Here is a 10,462-nt window from a genome sequence, read left to right on the forward strand (position 1 = left end):
CCGGCGCCACCTTGCTTCTAACCTCCAAGCTGTCCTTGTTCCTTCCTGGGAGTAGGCTGAACTAACTTTGGAAGAAACAAAGATGGTAACAGCCCTTTCCCAAAGCAGACTTTCTTCTTGCCTGGGGACTAGATTGCCTTGGTAGGACTAACATTAGCCACAAGATTAGAAACGATGGTTTAGGAGCCATGCAGCTGGAGGCTACAAGATTTTTGACCCTCCCTAAACTGCTCCTAAGATCAGTGCTTGAGATATTTTGCAGACTCTGCACTTGATGGATCAGCTGGCACCACCCAGATCAATAAACTGGCTCAGCTGATCTTGTGGCCCCCACCCAGGAACTGATTCAGTGCAAGAAGACAGCTTCGACTGCCTGTGATTTCATCCCTGACCAATCAGTACTCCTGACTCACTGGCTGCCCCGACCTACCAAGTTATCATTTAAAACTCTGCTCCCCTTGGCCGGGCGCAGTGGCTCATGCTTGTAATCCCAGCACTTTGGAAGGCCCTCAATCACCTAAGGTCAGGAGTTTGAGACCAGCCTGGCCAACATGGTGAAACCCCATCTCTACTAAAAATACAAAAATTAGCTGGGTGTGGTGGCGGGTGCCTGTAATCCCAGCTACTCAGGAGGCTGAGGCAGGAGAATCGCTTGAACCCAAGAGGCAGAGGTTGCAGTGAGCCGAGATCGTGAGCCACTGCACTCCAGCCTGAGCAACAGAGTGAGACTCCATCTCAAAAAAATAAAAAGGAGATCCCATGGCCAGCAAGATCCAGACCAAACCAGTAAGGGGTAGCTACTCAGGGCTAGGCATGCCCGTTAGAGAGAAAAAGTATCTTTAACATAACCCTGTATGATAATCAGTTCATTACAGCTCACCTACGTGGACTGCATATCATGCCTGTACTTAAGATTATGAGATGGAGGCTATGAACAAGCACACAAAGGCCAAAGTAACTAAGTGACACACCTGTCAATCAAAACACAGATGCTGGCTAAAGATTAGACGGCCTCGGGAAGAGAAGGAAAAAAAAACAAAAACACATAAAAAGACGCAAAGTGGTCAGGCATGGTGGCTCACACCTGTAATCCCACCATTTTGGGAGGCCAAGGCAGGAGGATCACCTGAGGTCAGGAGTTCGAGGCCAGCCTGGCCAACATGGTGAAACCTTGTTTCTACTAAAAATATAAAAATTAGCCAGATATGGTGGCGGGCACCTTGGCAGCTGGGGCAGGAGAATCGCCTGAACCCAGGAGGCAGAGGTTGCAGTCATCCAAGATCATGCCACTGCGCCCTAGCCTGGGTGGCAGAGTGAGACTCTGTCAAAAAAAAAAAAAAAAAAGATGCAAAGTACACCAAACTGATGCTGATCTCACCTCACAGAGATCAGTCCGCTCTCCTCTCTTTGAGAGTGTAATACTATACATAACAAACTTTTGCTGCTTGCTTTGCTATTTGTATGTGTCATATCCAATTCTTTGTTTGGGACACCAAGAGCCTGGTGCCATCTGGTAACACTAAGATCAAAGGCAGATGTTCCCCCTGCCCCTCATGGGGGCTCCTAGACCCTCAGTACAACGAGGAGACAGCAGAGGCCCACACGAAGGCAGGGCAGGGCTCAATGCAGCAGGGTGGACTCTCCTGCCTGTCATCAAGGGAGGCTTCCAGGAGGAGGTGATACTTCACTTGTCATTTTTTCCTTCTTCTTTTAAAAACAGGAGTCTCTTGGGTTTACTCATAAATTTTACTGGAATTTTTAAGTTATAAAAGTAGAATGTGTCTGTTGTCACAAGTCAAACAATGAAAAAGCATATAAAGGAAGTTTATGGTCATCTCCGTAACGACTCATGAGGTATGAACAGGGGTGGGGAGAGCTGGCATTTACTGGATATGGATCAGATTCCTGTACTCGCCCTGTCACAGGACATATTAACTGGAACTCAGTGATTCTGTAACTGCCTAGGAATGTCTTTCCCCTTGTAGGCTGTGAACTCCGTGAGGGTAGAGAACATTTCTGCCCTGTTCAGTTGGCCCTGTAGAGGCTCAATTAGACTTTCTCAGTGAATGAGTCAGTGAATGCTGGAAAGTCTAAAGCATGCTTTTTCTTCGTTACCAAATATAAACATCACAACATCACAAGTCTGCAAGGTGGATGCGGCTATTTCTTTTTTTTTTTTTTTTTTAACGGAGTCTCACTCTGTTGCCCAGGCTGGAGTGCAGTGGCAGGATCTTGGCTCACTGCAACCTCCATCTCCCAGGTTCAAGCAATTCTCCTGCCTCAGCCTCCCAAGTTGCTGGGATTACAGGTGCCCACCACCGTACCCGGCTACTTTTTGTATTTTTAGTAGAGACATGGTTTTGCCATGTTGGCCAGGCTGGTCTTGAACTCCTGACCTCACATGATCCACCCGCCTTGGCCTCCTAAAGTGCTGGGATTACAGGTGTGAGCCACAACACCCGGCCGCTATTTCTATTTTACATAGGAATCAAGGTTCTAAGGATACATAATTTCCAAGGTCACTCAGATTATAACAGAATTCAAGCACATTCTAAAGATGGCTTTTGGCCAGGTGTGGTGGCTCATACCTGTAATCCCAGCATTTTGGGAGGCCAAGGTGGGAAGATTAGCTGAGGCCAGGAGTTCAAGACCAACCTGGGCAACATATCAAGATCCTGTCTTTACAAAAAAAATTTAAATATTAGCCCAGTGTGGTACGTGCACCTGTAGTCATTTCCAGATACTCAAGAGCTTGAGGCAGGACAATTGCTTCAGCCCAGGAGCTCAAGGCTGCAGTGAGCTATGATTGCACCACTGCACTCCAGCTTGGGTAACAGAGAAAGACCCTATCTCAGACAAAACAAAACAAAACAAAAAGGCCAGATGTGGCAGCTCATGCCTGTAATCTCAGCACTTTGGGAGGCCAAGGGGGGAGGATTGCTTGAACCCAGGAGTTTGAGATCAGCCTGGGCAGTATAATGAGACCCCATCTCAACAAAAAATTAGTCAGGCATGGTGCTGTGTCCCTGTAGTCTCAGCTACTTGGGAGGCTGAGGTGGGAGGATCACTGGAGCCCAGGAATTCAGGACTGTGCTGAGCTATGATTGGGCCGCTGCATTCCAGCCTGGGCAACAGAGCAAGACCCTGTTTCAAAAAAAAAAGGAAAAAAGAAAAATGACTTTTACTTTTAGCCCCAATAAAGGGCTAGAGGAATAAAAAGGAGGAAGGGGAAGGTTTCAGGGCAGGAGAACACCATGTGTGGGGTCCCAGAGGTGAGTAAAAGTGCTCACTGTGTGTTTGGGGTGAGGGAAGACAGTAAAGCAGAGGGAAGCTAGGAAAATGGGTGTGAACCAGCCTAGAAATGGGTTTGGACTTGACTAAGTTTAGTAAAAAGCCATAATCCCAACTGTGCCTTAGAAGCTGTGTCCTGGAGGCTGGGCACGGTGGCTCACACCTGTAATCCCAGCACTTTGGGAGTCTGAGGCAGGCGGATCACCTGAGGACAGGAGTTTGAGACCAGCCTGGCCAACATGGTGAAACCCCATCTCTACTAAAAATATAAAAATTAGCCGGGCATGGTGGCGGGCACCTGTAGTCCCAGCTACTCCGGAGGCTGAGGCAGGAGAATCGCTTGAACCCGGGATGCAGAGGTTGCAGTGAGCTGAGGTCGCACCACTGCACTCCAGCCTGGACAATAGAATGAGACTCCATCTCAAAAAAAAAAAAAAAAAAAAGCAGCAGGAGCTGTGCCCTGGAGGCCAAAGAAGAAGGGGCAGTGGAGGGACAGAGCCTGGTGACGCCAAGTCAGTGACATGGTGGGCCACTGAGGGACCCAAAGAAGGCAGGGACACTCTGTGGAATGCAGGGGACTATTCTGAACACACCTGCTCTCTTTTGCCTTTGTTCCTGGATTCATACCATTTTCTCCGATTTGTTACCATTCAATTTGTCCTTAACCACTCACATCTCCACAACAGTTGCCCTCGCAGGTCACATCAAGCTTGAGCTCTAAGTGACCGAATCCCCATCCATCTCATCCAGCTGCCCTTCCTCTTTCTGAAATCTCACATTCAGTTCCTAGGACACCCTCACCTCCTGATGCTCCTTCTCTCCGGCTCCTGCAGCCCTTGCCTGCTCACTAAGAGGGAGCCCCAGGCTAAAGGCTTTGGCTCTGCCATACCCGTCGTCCCCCAGGCTGGCAAACTCCACCAAGCCAAGGTTCTTCACTCTCTGCAGGAGGGACAAGGGAACCGTGCTCTGGGTGAAGAGATTCAGACCCCTCCCAGCCTGGGATTCTGGTGGCAACGGTGTCCCCAAAGGATGTAATGGAGCAAGTGTGGCGGTCCTTCCACAGGTCAACCTCCAGGGTCAGGGTGCTCCACAAGGAAGCTGGGCAAAGGAAAACTGAGCTTCTTCTCCAAAGAAACTCAAATAGCCAACAAGCCCAAGAGAAGGAAAAAGCATACAAATTTCACCAGGAAGCAAAGAAATCCAAAACACAGCAAAATATGGTTTCTTCTTCGTCTATCAAATTGCACCCATCATGATGATAGATGACTATAATAGCTGGTGTTGGTTGGGGCCTTTTCATGTGATGTTGACTTGGCATCATAGTTCTAAAGGATAATTTGAAAATATGCATCAGGGACCATTGGAAGAGTCATACTTTTTTTTTTTTTTTTTTTTAGGAGTTGGGGGTCTCACTCTGTAACCCAGGCTGGAGTGCAGTGGCACAACCTTAGCTCACTGCAGCTTCAAACTCCTGGGCTCAAATGATCCTCCCACCTCAGCCTCCAGAGTACCTGAGACCACAGGCCCCACCATACTCAGCTAATTTTTTATGTTTTATAGAGATGGGGTCTCACTATCTTGCCCAGGCTAGTCTCAACTCCCAACCTCCAGTGACTGTCCCACCTCAGCCTCCCAAGGCACTGGAATTACAGGCATGAGCCACCACACCCAGCTGCTGATATCATTTTAACGATAACATTTCTAGTTATTCATCCTGAATTAATCTGATGCAGATATAAAATAAAATTTATACAAGAATGTTTATTGCCTCGTTACTTATTATAGTAAAAAACAGAGGTACACATGTCCAAGAATAGACAAATAGGGGACTGGTTATATGACTGTGGTATTCCATAGAATAGAATAGTAATCAGCCATTAAAATATAAACCGTCCATAGAATAAATCTAAATACATAGAAATAAAACGTTAACAATGTTTATCTGAATGTTAAGGCTAAGGGGGTATTTTTTCAGGCTGGGCATGGTGGCTCATGCCTATAATCCCAGCACTTTGGGAGTCCAAGGAGGGCGGGATCACGAGGTCAAGAGATCAAGACCATCCTGGCCAACATGGTGAAACCCTATCTCTACTAAAAATACAAAAATTTAGCTGAGTGTGGTGGCACGCCTATAGACCCAGCGACTCAGGAGGCTGAGGCAGGGGAATCACTTGAATCTGGGAGGTGGAGGTTGCAGTGAGCTGAGATGGCACCACTGCACTCCAGCCTGGGCAACAGAGCGAGACTCGTCTCAAAAACAAAACAACAACAACAACAACAAAAAAAAAGAGAGAGAGGCAAGTTCTCAATGTACCCCCAGACTGGGGCGCAGTGGTGAGATCCTAGCTCACTGCAGCCTGGAACTCCTGGGCTCAAGTGATCCTCCCTCCCTCCTGAGTGCCTGAGTACTGGGGCTACAGACGTGCACCACCACACCTCATTTTATAATTTTTAAAACACAATAAATGTGTGTGAATATATAAATGTATGTGTGTATATGTATATATGTTATATAAATATATGTGTATATATACATATATGTATATATATACATATATATGTTATATAAATATATGTATATATATCATATATATGTATATAAATATATGTGTATATACATATATGTATGTAAACATATGTATATATACATGTATATGTTATACAAATATATATATACATATATGTTATATAAAATATATGTATATATACATATATATGTTATATAAATATATGTGTGTATATACATATATATGTTATTTTACTTTATTTTTATTTTTTTGAGACAGAGTCTCGCTCTGTCACCCAGGCTGGAGTGCAGTGGTGCGATCTTGGCTCACTGCAACCTCCGTCTCCCAGGTTCAAGCAATTCTCCTGCCTCAGCCTCCCGAGTAGCTGGGACTACAGGGCCATGCCAGCACACTCAGCTAAATTTTTGTATTTTTAGTAGAGATAGGGTTTCACCATGTTGGCCAGGATGGTCTCGATCTCTTGACCTCGTGATCCGCCCACCTTGGTCTCCCAAAGTGCTGGGATTGCAGGCATGAGCCACCATGCCCTGCCTACATACATTTCATTTCATTTTATTTTATTTTACTTTATTTTATTGTTTTATTTTATTTTATTTTATTATAGGTATGCCTTATGTCACCCCTTGGAGAACCCATGGAAAATCATTCACTGGTAACAATTTCCAAGCTGGGATTCCCCAGACCTTTGCAGTCAAAATGCTTAACAAAAATTGCCTATTTCCCTACAATGCAGCCACTGGTCATTAAAGATGCCAGCTCCCTCTCCTGCTAAGCAGGTAAAGTTTGGTAGCTTTTTTCTGTGTGAAAGTAATGACATGGTATCTCATTAAATGAATTGAGTCCTTTCTTGCCCATTTACAGTGTTTACTGCTTCTACATTCCACATGTATTTGGATTTTTCTTTAAAAAGATTAAGGCTGGGGGCAATGGCTCCCAGCACTTTGGGAGGCTGAGGCGGAGGTTTGCTTGAGGCCAAGAGTTCAAGACCAGCCCGGAAAACATAGCGAGACCCCCATCTGTACAAAAAATTTTAAAATTTTCTGTGCATGGTTGTGCACATCTATAGTCCCAGCTACTTGAGAGGCTGAGGCAGAAGGCTCACTTGAGCCCAGGAGGTCGAGGTTGCAGGGAGCTAAGGTTGTGCCACTGCACTCCAGCCTGGGCAACAGAGAAAGACCCTGTCTCTAAAATAAAATAGATTATTATTTAATTAAGGCAGCTGGTTTTTCAGGCAAATCTTTCACATCGTGGCATTTTTGGGGACACACATTAGAAGGCTCTTCAAGGACAAGTCTGAAGACCATCACCAAGCTTTGAAATTGTCTCCTGCCACCTCCAGGACATATTTCTGCTTGTGACAAAATCAGTCAATGAAGTCCCCAGTGGCAGCTCCCCTGAAGAGGCAGGGGCAATGTGGGGAGCCCTCATGGTTGTGGAGGGAGGGTCCTTGCTATGTCTCCAAGACCAACCTGTACACCGCTGTGTGACCTTGTGCAATCCAGCGAACCTCTCTGAACTTCCATTTCCCCCTGGAAAATGAGAGTAAATGATGCCTGTTCTGGCCACCCTGATCACTCTAGAATATTCTACAATGTTATGGGAGGCACTGGGATGAGCTGGGGTCCCCCAGTTCTAGGTGCACATTCTGCTCTGCCACACAAGAGCTAGGTAGCCTGGGTCTATTCCTTTTCCATAAGGTCATTGGCTCCTGGCTGAGTTGTGGAGGTTGAGATAGAGCTGGGGCCACCCCAACCCCTGCACACACCAATGGCGGTGGATGGACTTCTTGGCTTTCTAGTGCCAGCAGGCAGTCACTGCTTCTTAACAGCAAGAGCCACCAGTTGAGGCTAAAGCATGATATGGCGTATTGAATAGGATCACCCCAAAATATATCCTCAAGTCCTAACTCCTGGTACCTGGGAATGCGACCTTCTTTGGAAACAGGGGCTTTCCAGATGTCATTAAGTCAAGGATCTCAAGATCAGATTTAGGATGGCCCCTAAATCCGAATACTTGTCAGAGAAAAGAGAGAGGTGAGACATACAGGAAAGATGCCCAGAGATGATGAGGCAGAGATCGGAGTGATGTTATCACAAGCCAAGGAACACCAGGAGTCAACAGGAGCTAGAAAAAGCTGGCTGGGCGCGGTGGCTCACGCTTGTAGTCCCAGCACTTTGAGAGGGCGAGGCCGGTGGATCGCTTGAGCCCAGGAGTTTGAGATCAGCCTGGGCAACATAGCAAGACCCCGTCTCTACAAGAAAAAAAATACAAAAATTAGCCAGTCTCATAATCTAGCCTCTAAATAACGAGATAAACATTTTTTTAAAAAAGGAAGAAGCTAGGCCAGGCGCGGTGGCTCACGCCTGTAATCCCAGAACTTTGGGAGGCCGAGGCGGGTGGGTCACGAGATCAGGAGATCGAGACCATCCTGGCTAACGCAGTGAAACCCCATCTCTACTAAAAAAAAATACAAAAAATTAGCTGGGCGTGGTGGCGGGCGCCTGTAGTCCCAGCTGTTCAGGAGGCTGAGGCAGGAGAATGGCATGAACCCGGGAGGCGGAGGTTGCAGTGAGCCGAGATCGCACCACTGCACTCCAGCCTGGGCGACAGAGCAAGACTCTGTCTCAAAAAAAAAAAAAAAAAGGAAGAAGATGGCCAGGCGTGATGGCTTATGCCTGTAATCCCAGCACTTCGGGAGGCCAAGGTGGGTGGATCACGATGTCAAGAGTTCGAGACCAGCCTGACCAACATGGTGAAACCCCGTCTCTACTAAAAATACAAAACTTAGCTGGGCGTGGTGGCACATGCCTATAATCCCAGCTACTCAGAAGGCTGAGGCAGGAGAATTGCTTGAACTGGGAGGCGGAGGTTGCAGTGAGGCGAGATTGCACCACTGCACTCCAGCCTGGGCAACAGAAAGACACTCAGTCTCAAAAAAAAAAAAGCTAGAAAAGGCAAGGAGAGATATTCCCCTAGAGCGTTTGAAGGGAATGTGGCACTCATGATGACCTTGACTTCAAGCTTCTGGCCTCCACAACTGTAAGAGAATAAATTTATGTTGCTTGAAGCCACCAAGTAGTGTTTGTTAATTTATTTTGGCAGACCTAGGGGACGCATACACATAGGCATCCCCAATTACAGCAAGTGGTAAAGAATGGGGACCCTGGAGCTGGAAGGCTTAGGTTCAAATCCTGGCTCCTCCAACTGATGAATGGGTGGCATTGAGCAATTTTTTTTTTTTTTTTTTTTTGAGATGAAGTCTTGGTCTGTCACCCAGGCTGGAGTGCAGTGTCACAATCTCGGCTCACTGCAACCTCTGCCTCCAGGGTTCAAGTGATTCTCCTGCCTCAGCCTCCTGAATAGCTGGGATTACAGGAACCTGCCACCATGCCCAGTTAATTTTTGTATTTTTAGTAGAGATGGGGTTTCACCATGTTGGCCAGGCTGGTCTCGAACTCCTGACGTCACGTGATCTGCCTGCCTTGACCTCCCAAAGTGTTAGAATTACAGGCGTGAGACACCACGCCCCACCGAGCAAATTATTTATCATCTCTGTGCCTGTTTCCCTATGTATAAAAAACCCAAAATCAGTAACACATCCGTCTTCTTAGGAATGCTGTGAAAGTTAAATGAGATAATACTATAAAAGTGTCCAGCACATAGCAAACCCTCAATGAATATTTGCAATTTTTTTTTTTTTTTTTTGATAAAGAGTCTCGCTCTGTCACCCAGGCTGGAGTGCAGTGGCATGATCTCAGCTCACTGCAATCTCCACTTCCTGGGTTCATGCCATTCTCCTGCCTCAACCTCCCAAGCAGCTGGGACTACAGGCACACGCCAACACACCTGGCTAATTTTTTGTATTTTTAGTAGAGACGGGGTTTCACTGTGTCAGCCAGGATGGTCTCGATCCTCTGACCTTGTGATCCACCCGCCTCGGCCTCCCAAAGTGCTGGGATTACAGGCGTGAGCCACCACACCTGGCCGAATATTTGCAATGTTTAATACATATATTTTTTATTTTTATTTTTAAGAGGTAATGTCTTGCTCTGTCGCCCAGGCTGGGGTGCAGTGGTGTGATCCTAGCTCACTGCAGCCTGGAATTGCTAGATTCAGGTGATCCTCTCCCCTCAGCCTACTGAGCAGCTGGGACTACAGAGACACACCACCACACCCAGCTAATTTTTTTATTTAAAAAATATTTTTGCCCAGGCTAGTCTTGAACTCCTGCCCTCAAGTGATCCTGCCACCTCGGTCTCCCAAAGTGCTGGGATTACAGGCATGAGTGAGCCACCATGCCTGGCCCATTTTTAATATTAATATGATACTCAGACTATCGGGTCTCTATTGACCTCTCCAACTGGGGTGTGGGGGTCTCTGGGCCTTTCCACACCCCAAATAGCTGTGGGTGACCCCAGCTCATCCCACTACCACCCCAAGATTTGATCTTCCCAAGGGAATCTGATTACCAATATCCCAATTCTTTCCCTAGCTCTGTGGAAGTTCAGACAATGCAGTTCTGAATTTCTCTGAGGCCTTTGAGCATCTGTTAATATAATACTTCCTTCCTGTACTACTCAACCACCACCAAACTCAAACGCTGCCTCTCCCTGTACCCTCATCAGCCCAGGTGGAAGGGTCCC

Source organism: Hylobates moloch, unplaced genomic scaffold (assembly GCF_009828535.3).
Source record: "Hylobates moloch isolate HMO894 unplaced genomic scaffold, HMol_V3 SCAFFOLD_1, whole genome shotgun sequence".
Classification (NCBI taxonomy): Eukaryota; Metazoa; Chordata; class Mammalia; order Primates; family Hylobatidae; genus Hylobates; species Hylobates moloch.